General features: G+C 37.1%; 1 non-coding gene across 1 annotated transcript; it reads left to right on the top strand.

Annotated features, from left to right (window-relative positions):
• Positions 1 to 8,660: 8,660 nt before the first annotated feature.
• Positions 8,661 to 8,731, top strand: TRNAG-GCC (transfer RNA glycine (anticodon GCC)). The gene has a single exon. It is a non-coding gene; the product is annotated as a tRNA-Gly (tRNA).
• Positions 8,732 to 13,726: the final 4,995 nt, after the last annotated feature.

Genomic DNA, 13,726 nt, shown 5'->3' with positions numbered 1-13,726 from the left:
TTTCCAACGATTGAAGTCAGTTCCCTTGAACTTCTCTGGTTTTTCCCCATTCGTGGTGTTAGGCGGAATAACCCGTAGAGTGGTTCTTGTTCTTGCCATTTCTGAAACACACAGAAATTAAAACAAATCAATTTCTTATAACTAGAGAAATAATGTAAAATGTCTTAAGATTGTTGTTTCTCTGGTTATCAAATCGATAAGTCGATTTCTGTCTTGGCTTGATTTAGACAGAGTTTCCTTTCTCTAACTTATAGAGAAATAAATAATTACAGAATAATGATATATCAATATTCCTTCTTTCTAAATATGTAGTCGAGGCGAGAATAGATTCTCTTTCCTTAAGACATTTTACACCCCCGTAACAGTACCAAACGTTAGGGTGAATGCCTTCGGGATACAACGACTAACCTTTCAGAATTTTAAGATGGTACTTCTATATTCTGAAAGCGGACGAACCTTTGTCAGTATTATGAGCTCTTGGACTAATGCGGATGATCTTCTAGATGCTTCTGAAATTCAAATTTCACTCGAGACTTCTTTCTTCCTTTTCTAGATATTCTAGTCTATCCAGAACCTCTAGAAAATACTTCTTTAATTAGATATTCTAGGCTAACCAGAACCTCTAATTGTTAGAAGGGAAGAGAAGAAGAGAATGAATTGTATTGATGAAAAATGAAGTGAGTTTGGGTGGTATTTATAGGAATTGAATAGGTGTATAGTGTCTTTTGGGTTAAAGAGCACAACTGTTCGAAACCAGGGGCTATAACTGAATATATAAGAGTCGGTTCATCTTGGGCCATCAGATCGCGCTTGAAAACGCGGACGGAACGCTGGCCGTCAGATGCGTTCGCGCGTGCCCGCGAGATGCCCGCCCGAGAAGAATCGCGACCGTTAGATGTAGCCCGGAGTGTGCCCGAACGCGGAGAGAACGCCAGACGTCAGATCTCGCGCAAATCCGCGCGATGAACGCCTACCGTCCAGATCTGAGCGCGTTCTCTTCGCGCGAATGCCCCCCAACGTGACTTGTCCTCTTTGACAATTTAGTACCTATTTCAACCGATTTTTCGTTCAAACTTTAACCTTGAATTTCTCATTCATCCGGAATCGGATTTGAGTGATTCTTGGCTCTAAATTGTAGAGCTCGACGAGACGAACGCAATGGCGCATTCCGTTTCTGAGTTTGACGAGTCGGCTCGAGCCAAAATAGGCTCCGATTCCAACAGGTTTGTCTTCGGGTCATTGCATGACTTTATGCACCTATTCTTCCCCGCCCATGGTCCGTGCTACTTCAGGTCATCGGAAGCAAGTTGGAGTTAATCTGAATTGACAGACGAAGACCCAAACCATAACATAAGTATTTATCTAAATCAGAGTCCCCAATACAAACTAACACACCCCAGTATAAACTAACAGACAGAATAAGCCACCAGTTTCATAATTTCCAAGTGAAGGCAACGGATCGACTCTGAATGTGACAATGGTGGAACAGAAGAAACTACTGACCCGATGAAGCAGTGTTCACTTAAATTTTGCAATTATGGAAGATATCAAATACAGGAACTAATCGGTGGTTCTTCAATGAGGAAGAAGTCAACTGGGGGAGAAAATTGAGAAACATTTTCCGTCCAACAGCATAAACTGATTCATTTGGTATTAGTCTTGCCTGCCAAGCAAATTCTTATTATCCAGTTCAAATAAGACTACAGAAGATCAGATTCAAGAAAATTCTTATATTCTGATTATCCAAATTACAAGTATTATTAGTTATTTGTTCACAAATATAATCTCTACTTAAATTGAATCGCTCTCTCAATTCTTCTCAGTCTTAACTATTATAAAAGTATTGCAGATTGAATCGTCCTCTAATTAAAATGATTCAAGTGATATGCGATACCAGACGAAATTAGTCACTTTAGCATCAATGAGATTAAAGGGAAAAGGTGCAAGACCAAGGGGCAAAGGCAAAGCCAGCTATAGCAAACCCCATCAAAATGCAATATATACGAAGGCACTATACCTTCATACGTGCTAACCACATAATGAGTTCAATGAGTTTTGTCCTGCCCGTGCTATACCTAATAAGCATTATGAGTTATCAATGTAAGTGGTTCGAGTCTTTATCTAGTACAACAATGATACAATTACACCCACCCGGAGTAAACCCCTATCCTACTAACCACACAGGACAGAAAGTGTCAAGGGTTTACAGGCGGGCGTACTTTAAACATTTGTGTATCTAGTACGTTGAAAATGACTTTCAAGAAAAAAGTAGTCGAAGGATCAACGGGCAAATTTTGGTAAGAACTATGACCAGCCAAAGCTATGTTATAGTTCATGGTTAAGAATAAGTTAGCTGAAGAGAAAAAGATAAACACTATAAACATGAATTAATAAACAAATAAAACTCCATATTATGGCATCAAACCAGAATTTCCAACTAAATACAACAATACTCGGCAACAATAAGTCATCAGAACACAATGCTGATTAACAATACTGCCACAATCTCTATATAAATCTCTTAAAACAACGAGACGAAATCTAACGTTTAGTAGAACCAACACGTTAAACTCCAATTTTAAAGACTATAATTATAAAATTTATATACCAGCCATCATTCAGTGGTTTTTTTAGGTCTCACTGTAGTTCTGATAAACACTACTTCCTGTAAGTGAGAGTTCAAATCTTACTATGCTAAGTCATCATATAATTTGTATTATGTAATCCTGGTATAACTCCTCTTCTACTCCGTCAATCTCGGGCAACAATCTTCTCAGAGTCATGGTCTACTGAAAACCCAAAGGAGAGAAAATTGTCATATCTTGTCATATCCTTCCTCTGGCCGAAAAGGATTGAAGCTCCCAGGGATTTCTGTCTTTAAATCCCGGCTCCGCCCTTGCGTGGATGTTTGGCTAGGAATTCAAACAATGGTCCCTAGCAAGATCGAGCGACATCTACAAAATTGATAAGTTATATTAAATGTTACCGTGCCCAACCCGTTGTATTTCTGAATTACAAGGACATTCAAACATAACACGATATGGACTTTTGAGTGAAAGGTCCAATTTTTGGGGGGTAAAACCAAAATAAATCCAACCTTGCCAAAAAATGAGTTTCCAGTCCAAATGTCAGGACAACTCATTGTTTCCTGATTTTTTTTTTATCCCCCTCTTGCCCTTGGACGGGACATGCTGACGTTTCCTGACAAAAAAAAACTGGATGATAAATAAAATAATACCCTGTACACAAAAAAAATTCAAATTTTCAAATTTTTTGAAAATTCAAACGAAATTTCAAATTGCCGCCCAGCAAACCATCTCTTCCCGGTAAATAAAATAATTTCCCGTACACAAGAAATTCAGATTTTCAAATTTTTTTGAAATTTTCAAACGAAATTTCAAATTCCCGGTACAAAAGTGTCTTGTACAGAAGAAAGTTTTCGGTAAATAAAATAATATCCCGGTCACAAGAAAATTCCCGGTACAAAAGTTTATAGTACAAAAGAAAATTTCCTGTAAATAAAATAATTTCCCGGTGCGTCAGACAATTTTTCAAAAAAATTTTGTTTCCCGAGAATTTTTCGATGGCAATTCCGTAAATTTCTGAACAGTACAGATTCTGATGGACGGGTTGTCAGATTCTTTTTCAAAAAAAAAATCGTTTCCCGAGAAAAGTTTGATGGCAATTTTGTAATTTTCGATGGCATGAACCGTAAATACTTTGTTTTCCAAGGGTTATTTCGTCAATTTTTTTTTCAACCTGACTCTTTGGACCTGCCTTCCATTTTTTGGCTACCTAGGATGGGAAACTTATTTCTCCTATTTCTTCCCTCATTTTGGATGGTTAACCCAATCCCTCATATGATATTTAGTCCAAGATACCACCACTCAATAGGGAAGGAAAATATGGTAGAGAACGTCCTTGATGACTTAAATTATTAGATGTTAAAACAAAACATATTGCCAAAGTAGGGTTTGATAGTATAGTCCATTTAAATAGTTCATGTTAGAAATTAAGTCTTAAAGGGTTGAAATAAGTTCCCACATAATTACTCTTTGTCTATCCATCACAGAGTAAGTTATGTAAACTAGTGTTTTTGCCTCAAGTGTTGTGATGTTTAATTTTTACAACAAAGAGATTCTAATATAAAAGCGTAAAAATTTATGGTTCAACCTCAATTTTCTATGTTTATCAAAACAACCTTGATATAAAAGAGTACGCTAAATCAGTCATCGGGAACCTTCATATAGAGAGAACGAGTAGAGAGAGAGAGCATGAGAACCGTTGACTCAGATTTTAGCATTTTTTTTTTTTTTTGATGTCCAAAAAAAAATGTTAAGATTTTAGCATATTTTGATATGTTTTCTTCATCTTTCCTGTCATTCTTTTTATAAGAAGGGTGTTATTTCTAGTTTGCTAAACCGATAAGACAGCTGGGCTAGGCTTCGAATCGGTTGAGTCAGATGAAAGCACTAACTGTTTTTGTGAAGTCCTGACAGTAACCTAAACATGGCCAACCAAAAGATAGTTTGACTCTTGTCCACTGTCGGCCCAAATATTTGAGAAGCTTCAAGCGGAGTTACAAATTAGGACCTTATATAGAGCGTATTGGAAATAACAAGAATAAATAAAAAAATTAATAGTGTTTATGGAAAATTTGAACCCTTGATCAGTTGGCCTCTTGCACATAAATTAAAATCTAAACCAATAAGCTACAAGCCTACAACTAGATTTTATAAATTTGTTTAAAGTATAATAGTTATTTCGAAACTGACACGTAAGATTCAAACACATGAAGTCTTTCGTTACGTTAGGGCTCAAAACGGTCACTTTGGTGATTTGGGTCTGGGTGGGCCTGCAGTCTTGTCCCAGTTCTAGCTCGGGGACTTGGGTCACAAGATGACTTGGCAATATTGAATTAGACTTGGTTAGCATAGATACTAGGTTGGTTTCTAGTTTGTTTGGGTTTTAGGCACCGGATTGGACTCTTGGAGGGTTCACGTGTGATGGCATGATGCTGATCTGGAGGAGTGTATGGACATATATAAACCATCTCAAACGGAGACGATTAAACTCACTGTCAACCAAGCTTCTTACCCAAGCCATGGGAGCTCCTTGGGTAGTACTGCTCCATAATTTATTCCAACTGTATTATGCTTCTAACTCATTAAGTATGTTGCCATTGTTTCTCAATAAAAAAATGCAGAGAGAAGCGATAAAAACCCATGAAGCGTCGAAGATAAGTATGAATTATGAAAGGAAAGGTTAACCTATACAAAAGACCGTGAATGGCCTGAAAGTTGGTATCAGTTGATAGAGCATGGAATGGGAATAAGCTAATGGAGTATGTGGACAAGTCATTTGATGAGTAATACCATTTTCTTTAAGTAAACTCTGAAATGCATTATGTAAAAACTCTCCTCCTCCATCAGTTCTAATGGTCTTAATTCTTAAACCTAGAAGGTTTTCAATTTTATTCTTGAAAGTACTAAATGTGTGTTGAAAATCAGATTTAGCAAATAGAGGAAAAACCCAACAAAATCGAGACCAATCATCTATTATATTAACATAAAACTTGTAACCACTGACAGAAGGAATGGGAGCTGGTCCCCAAAGATCAATATGTAATAGTTCTAGAGGTACAGTAGATTTTGTAATAGATGACTGAAATGGTAACTTTTTACTTCTGCCTAGTTGACAGTCAGAACATAAGATAGGTTTCATTGTCTTATTAGAAGGAAACAAAACAGTTTTAAGCCTTTGAAGTGCCTGAAATGAAGGATGTCCAAGTCTTTGATGCCAAATTGTTTCATCAGACTTTTGAGCTGTGAGAGCTTTATTATTGGTGCAGAACTGAGAGGAGAGATCAATAGGATAAAGACCAGCATCAGTTGGCCCTTGGAAAAGTGTCTTGGTTGAGTGCAAGTCCTTCACATAGTATCCAAAAGGATCAAATGTTAAAGAAACCTGATTATCAGTCGTGAATTTGTGCACAGAAAGCAAATTATGTGAAGCCTTAGGAACTCTAAGGACATGATTCAGCCTAAATTGCTTATGATTTTTAAGAAATGAAACATGGCCTGTGTGAGTAATAGACATACCTTGACCATTGGCAGTAGCTATCTTCTCTTGACCATTGAACTCAACAGGAGCAGCCAATTGGTTTAGGTCAGGAGTTATGTGATTCGTTGCTCCAGAATCAGCATACCAGGGATTATGCCCAAATATATCTGCTGTTGCTAGCATAGCAGCCTGGTTGGTTGGTGGAGCACGACCTTGATACGAAAAATTGATTCGATGATAGCATTCAATTGCTGTATGCCCAACCTTATTGCATATTTGACACACAGGTCGATCCTTAGAGTTAGTTCCAAATTTGTTATTGAATTGAGATGAATTATGTCGACCACTATTGTTTGGATTGGACTGTCTTCCCCTTCCATTAGATCGACCATATCCTTGACCTCTCCCAAATTGATTCTGATTGTAAAATCTGCCATATCCTTGACCTCTTCCAGAGGAGGATTGAAGAAGCAATGCTTGATTATTAACAAATGTAGTAGTAGATTGAATCCTTTTCAATTTATCATTGATCATAATTTCTTCACTGATGAGAAGATTATGAAGTTCAGCTATTGTTACTGGTGGATTTCGAATACGAATAGCAGAGGCAAAGGAATCATATTCAGGTGGTAATCCTCTCAAAATAGTAACTATAATCTCATTTGGAGTGGCTGGACTACCAGAAGCTGCCAGATTATCACAAATTTTCTTGATTTTACCAAGAAATTCAGGAATAGAAGATTCATTCTTCTTGCATTCACGAAGTTGATCTTGTAATTGAATGATATGAGCAGTAGATGAAGTGGAGAACAAATCTTCAAGGTTCTTCCATAATTCTTTGGATGTGGAATTACCAACCACATACGGTATAACTGAATCAGATAGTGTGGAATTTATCCATATAAGAAGAGTTTGATCTTCTTCGACCCAATCAATATAGTCTTGATTAGTAATATTGCTGAGTCGCTTCTCTTCATCACTGTATTGAGGAGGACAAGGCCTAGTTCATCAACTAGATCCAAAACTTTGTATTTCTTTAGAATTGGAAGAAACATAGCTTTCCAAGTGAGATAGTTATCTGATTGAAGTTTGATAGGAATAGCATTTCCCATCGAATTGATTGAGAGAGATGTAATCTTCATGTTTTCCATGTTGATTCAGATTCAGGTTTTCAGGATTTCGAAGAAAAGAGGAAGTTTGATGATGATTTAGAAGAAGAATTGATGAAATCTACGAAGAATTGATGATTTAGAAGAAGAATTGGTGAAGAATTGATGAAGAAGATGAAGACGGAGAAGCTTCTGTTTTAGAGAGAGAAATTCGCAGAGAAGGGAGAGAAATCTAGCTCTGATACCATAATTGAGTTCTTTCTCATTGAATTCACAACTAACTGAGAGTCATGTCTCGACAATAACTTCAGTTTGAGGGGGGGGGGGGGGTAATGGAGTATATAGACTGCGAAGTATAGGATCATGACGAGAAGCACCATATCATAACTTTAGTTTGTTATTGTTAGTTACAACTAATAATAACAACCTCTATCTGTTTTTATAACTAATTCTTCTTTTCTGTTTTGATTACTTTTTCCCTCTAAACACTATATAAACTCATGTAATAGTTAGTTGTGAATTCAATGAGAAAGAACTCAATTATAAGCATGAGCAGAAGCTGGTGGGTCTGTGTGACTAAAAGGATACAAGACATCCAGGATGTTGTGAGGATTGGTAGACATTCATCTAAGCAGGTTCGTGTTTGTTTTATTTTCTTTCGTGGTCAGTACAACAATCTTACTTTCGTAGTTCTTGAAGAAGCCCAGAGGACGTGGATATAAACACTAACACCACCATGTCCTGAAACAAACTTGGGAGTCTTGAGCCGGGGAATAAACCCGTTGTTTTAGGCTAATTTGTATTGTTGGATTATTTCTTTTTCCCTTTATGGTAGAGATCAAAATGAGACATCTGAATATTGGGATATGATTTTTAGTCGTCTGGAGGCGCAAGATATTTTATAAACTGTGTCATGTACCTCGCTTGTAAAATCAACAATGGAGCTGAATTTGGAAATGCTCTTGTGGGTTTGATTAAGAAATCATCATCTTTATTTTCAGTATGTGTAAAACTATGTAACTATGGTGATTGGAGAGGATACTAAAGTTCATGTTATCTGAATTTCTCTTTCTTTCAGTTTTTTCTTGTTCACTAACTCCTAGCCTTGAAATCAGCTATTCAGCTTTACTTCATTCATGGTTTGGTGATCATTTATTTGTATCATTGAATTTGAATTTATGGCTTCATATATTTAGCAATGGAGTCAGATTAATCAATTTACTTGCTTTAAATCCTTATAGCTGCTGTTAAATGGATTAAGTTTGTGTAGAATTTATAGTTTAAGAATCTGATATTAGAATTAAACTACCAAAGAGGACGATCCCACACATGCTGGTCTACAAATCAATGGAGGACTCTTTGGTGATGAAGATTGAATCTGCATTTTACATGAAAATGAGATCCTTCAAAATGAGGGTAGAAACTTAGGTGAGGCAGAGCAATTGAACACTTATCTTGTGAGCCTCCATTTAGACCATGAACACATCAGCACCAGTGGTCTAGTGGTAGAATAGTACCCTGCCACGGTACAGACCCGGGTTCGATTCCCGGCTGGTGCATTCTTTTTAACTCTTTTTATCATAGGAAGTATAGGTGGGTGAACTACTGTAATTCTGTAAAATCCCTCTCAGTGTCAAATTCCCAATTTGATTCCCCATATATAGTACTAGGTATAACCCGTGCCTCCGGCACGGATGTTATTGATGATCATTTAATGTATTTCAAACTAAAATTCTCGTAACATACATTATCTCATATAAACAACCCTCGAATGTCAAAAGAATAGACTATTGTTAAATATCCATCAAACTTGTAAAGAAAGTTATTTAACAAACGTAAAACAAAAATCCCAACCATTAGTCGCTGATTATCTAAACATTAATATTTATATTGTTGTTCCATTATAAGACAATGTCGTAAATATTTGGGAGTGAAACCAAACTCAAACAAAATGCTTAGCAAAATGATTTTAGAGAGAGGGAACGCAAAGGGATAACGTTTTCTCTCCGTCTTCCTCAAAAGCTACAAAAGAAAGATGAATCGTCAGAAGATTAAGAAAAGAAATTAGAAAAATGCAAATCTATTCAAAAAACGCTCAAGTATAAAACAAATAAATAAGAAATACTTAAAGAATTGTTTTTAAAAGTGTTTGAAGGTTGTGAAGTTGGTGAAGTTTTCGGAGGAAGTGTCAAAGGCGAGATCAATTCCAAAGGCAACGCTGATTCCAACCACGCCAAAATAGTCAACAACGTTTGAGGTCAACCCCATATTTTTGTCGAGCATTTTACATGCTTCTAATAAAAATTCCCGTAAAGTGCGTCATCTCCGGTGAAAGAAGAATTTGTAATGATATTGAAAGGACTGTGAAATTGTTAAAAATAATAGCTATCAAACATGTAAGCAAACAATTACAATATAAAAATTATGGCAAGCATTAGTCACCAGTAATATAACTGGTTGTACACCACAGGTTTATTTAACCCAAAACATTAATATATTTAACTCAGTATTCATGGAAATCCTTCTATTTGTAAGTAACAGATTGGTAGAAATATTACAATCACTTACCTTGCCAGACCTATGATCACAATAGATGAACCTAATATTGTATTGATTGCAGGCGTGATTTGTCAACATCAATGGTCGTAAAGAGTAGGAAAATTTTATGTTTGACAATCGATTAATACTGTAAATGAAATAAATCAAAGAAAAAGAACAAAATTTTATGTGATAATGCTGTAAGGATGTTGAAAAAAAGTTCTCTGATACCACATATATGTATATGCACAACCTAACTGTATGATGGTTTATAATAGAAAGAGGTACAACTTAAAAAGATCCAGTTATGATATGTTTGAGGGAAAAAAAGTCAGAGAACATATCAAATTTATTAAAACCAATGCAAGTACTAAAACTACTGATAATCAAAAGCAAAGATAAGATCACATTAGGATAAACATCAAATTTTATTTAGAATCGGAAGAAGAAGCATAATAAATCTAAGTTCCTGGAAATTACAACATCTGAATTGATTGAGGACTTTTATCGAACAACAAGAGCTCTCATTACATGAAGTTCCCTCATCTACATAAATAAACATATAAAATTTACGTCAATTTTGAAGGAATAAAATTCACTTTTCCTTTCTAAAAGACAAAAAAGATAACTTACCAGCTTACTTGAAGGTCGTGCAATTTAAAAGTGATCAAGGACGACCTGAGTAGGAGAACTTGGTGAAAAATGAAATGGAAGATAGAGAAGTAAACATTTATAAGTTGAACAACATATATGGTGGAGATTACCATTTTTCCGGTGGGTATCTTTGAACAAACTTTCTTTTTCTCATATCTCTCATTAGAAAAAACAAAAACCCACTGGTTAGGAGAAGTAAACACCACAAGTAGGGGATATGTGTTTCCTCTTCTTATTATGTAAGGCCATTTAACAGTAACTCCTCCATTGATTAGGGAGTAATTGAGAAGATTGTAACGGTAGAATTAGTAATGGAGGAGGAACATAGACACATATGTATTATCAGTTTGGGAAAGAAGAATTTCTAATCAATGTGGGTCGTTGATATTGACCTAGATTAGAAGAAAATGGTCGGTTATTAAAAGCTAATATTCAGCTGACCGAGATTAGAAGTAATATTTGTAACGCCCCTTAATCCATTACTAATCTAAAGGCGAAGATGAAGAGGAAGTGGGTTATTTTACATTAATTAACCTAGTTAAGAGTATAATTTTAATTCCCATTACACCACCACTTTAATTCAGGTAATTAGTGATTTAATTAGATTGATCTAAAGGCCACAATTGAAGTTGAACCAGGATGGACGACTATGATACCATGGGGTGAAAGAAGTTTGTATAATAGATTTAATGAGAAGGTGAACTAAATTTCTATTTTCAAGGGAGGTAATAGATCAAAGGGTCAAGATTTCAGATAAAATGAAATGGACGGCCAGACTTATCTCTTGGTTTGTCCCAGTCAGCATGTTTCAACCTGTTTTATTATATAGATAGTATAGTATAGTATAGTATAGTATATGTAATAGGCAGTTTCTAAAGTTTCTAATATGATGGATATAGGCGGTTTAGTTTGGATGCATGTAGGCAGTTTCCAATAAACTCAAGGCGGTTTTGGTTTCCAAAAATTGAAGTCGGTGGTGAGCATCCAATTTAGAGATGGTCGGCTTATACTAATATTTAAATAGAGGACTTGAGTGCTTTGAACCAACACCAACACAAGCAACAACAACTCTTATTTAGAGAGAGCTAAAGAGAGAGAGCAAGAGTGAGAGAAATTTTTCATAGTTTTTGAGCGGTGTTAAATTTCTCGGTCGTCGAAGATTTAGTATAGAAGGTTATTACTATACGGTACCATCTTGGGACGAACTTGCGGGTTGTGTTAGTCGTCTTCATCTATCCTTCAATAAAGATTTCTTGTTCGCCCGGGGACGTAGGCTTTAAAGCCGAACCTCGTTAAATTCTGTTCGCATATTTGATTTTGACTTAGCTTTTCGATTAATCTTCATAATCGGATCAATTTCTAGGATAGGTTCGATAGCTTCCGCGACTTTCAGTTATAACAATTGGTATCAGAGCCTTGTTGAGATTGAACGAAGAGAAGATGGGATCGAGAAGTGGTACGGTCAAAGCAGGGAAATATGAGATAGAGAAGTTCAATGGGAAAAACGATTTTTCTTATTGGCGGATGCAGATGAAGAATCTGTTAATCTCGCAGAAATTACACAAAACGTTGACGGGAAAGAAACCAGGAGATATGTCAGATGAGGATTGGGAGGAGTTAGATCTCGAAGCACGGGCTACCATTATGTTGTGTCTTGAGAGGGACGTGGCGTTCCTAGTAGACGGAGAAACAACGGCGGCGGGTGTGTGGTTAAAGCTAGAAAGCAGTTTCATGACGAAAACTTTAACGAATCGGGTCTACTTAAAATCCAAATTATTCACATGTAGAATGGAAGAGGGTTCTTCTATTCAGGAATATGTGAATAGGTTTGACAGGATTATCTCAAATTTGAAGGATATTGATGTTAAGATTGAGGATGAGGACCAAGCCCTCATATTGTTACTTTCATTGCCTAAATCCTATGAGAACCTTGTTCAAACTTTGATGCTTGTTGGTGATAGTCTAAGCATGGAAGAGACGAGAAATTCGCTATTAGCGGATGACCTTCGTAAGGTTGCTACTAGCAGTATGGCGTCGGGTGGAGTAGACAAAGAACAAGCACAAGGGTTGTTTGTAACAAGGGGGAGGAGTAATGAAAGGGGAAAGGGAAAGGGCGGGAAATCTAGATCCAAATCTAGAGGCTCTTTCAAGAAAACGTGCTTTAGTTGTGGTGAGCTTGGCCACTTTAAAGCGGCTTGTCCAAAGAGAAAGTTGAAGCAAAAGAATGAAGGCTACAAGGAGAAACAAGAGATGCAAGAGGCGGGATATGTGTCAGAAGAGGCGGACGAATGTTTCTCGGTGACAGAGGTGTCCGAGAAGATCTTCGATAAGTGGATGCTTGATTCAGGGGCGTCACACCATATGTGCCCAAATAGGGAGATGTTTACTACCTATAGGAGTATAGATGGTGGTACAGTTATACTGGGTGATGATAGTATATGTAAAACTGTGGGACTCGGAACAATACGGATCAAGATGCACGATGGAGTGGTGAGAACATTGACGGACGTAAGACACATACCCGATTTGCGGAAAAATCTAATTTCCCTTGGTGTGTTGGAGCGGAACGGCTGTAAGATAATTATAGAGAATGGCTCCATAAGAGTCGTTAAGGGTTCTTTGGTGGTAATGAGAGGTACTCGTTACGGTAATTTATACAAACTTTTGGGGACAACAATTACGGGAGATGTAGCAGTAGGAATCAGTGGAAGGGATCCAACGGCTAGTACGAGGCTTTGGCATATGCGCCTTGGGCATATGTCAGAAAAGGGTCTATCTTTGATGTGCGGGAAAGGCTTGTTGAAGGACATGAAGAAGCCTTGCATGGAGTTTTGTGAGCATTGTGTGTTCGGGAAGGCACACAGGGTGACGTTCTCTACAAGCAAGCACAGGAGCAAAGAGGTATTAGACTACGTACACACCGATGTCTGGGGACCGGCAAAGTTACCTTCCAAGGGTGGTTCCAGGTATTTTGTTACATTCGTTGATGATCATTCGAGATTTGTCTGGCTTTATTTTCTGAAGCATAAGAATGAGGTATTCAACACATTCCTGGTGTGGAAAGCAATGGTTGAGAACAAAACTGGTCGAAAGCTGAAGACGTTAAGGTCGGATAATGGGACCGAGTACACGGATGGGGCATTCAAGGAGTTTTGTAATCAGGAAGGCATTGTGAGGCACTGGACAGTAGTAAACACACCTCAGCAGAATGGAGTCGCAGAGAGATTGAACCGTACACTACTTGAGAAGGCTAGATGTATGCGCTCCAATTCGGGATTAGGCGTAGAATGGTGGGCAGAATCTGTTGCTACAGCTTGTTATATTGTGAACAGGTCTCCACATTCTTCTTTAGATGGCGGCAT

This window comes from Eschscholzia californica, unplaced genomic scaffold (assembly GCF_041429995.1).
Source record: "Eschscholzia californica isolate CP2 unplaced genomic scaffold, dmEscCali1.0.p SCAF_6, whole genome shotgun sequence".
Classification (NCBI taxonomy): Eukaryota; Viridiplantae; Streptophyta; class Magnoliopsida; order Ranunculales; family Papaveraceae; genus Eschscholzia; species Eschscholzia californica.
The sequence above is the reverse complement of the archived record's forward strand: the minus strand, read 5'-3'. Positions and strand labels throughout refer to the sequence as shown.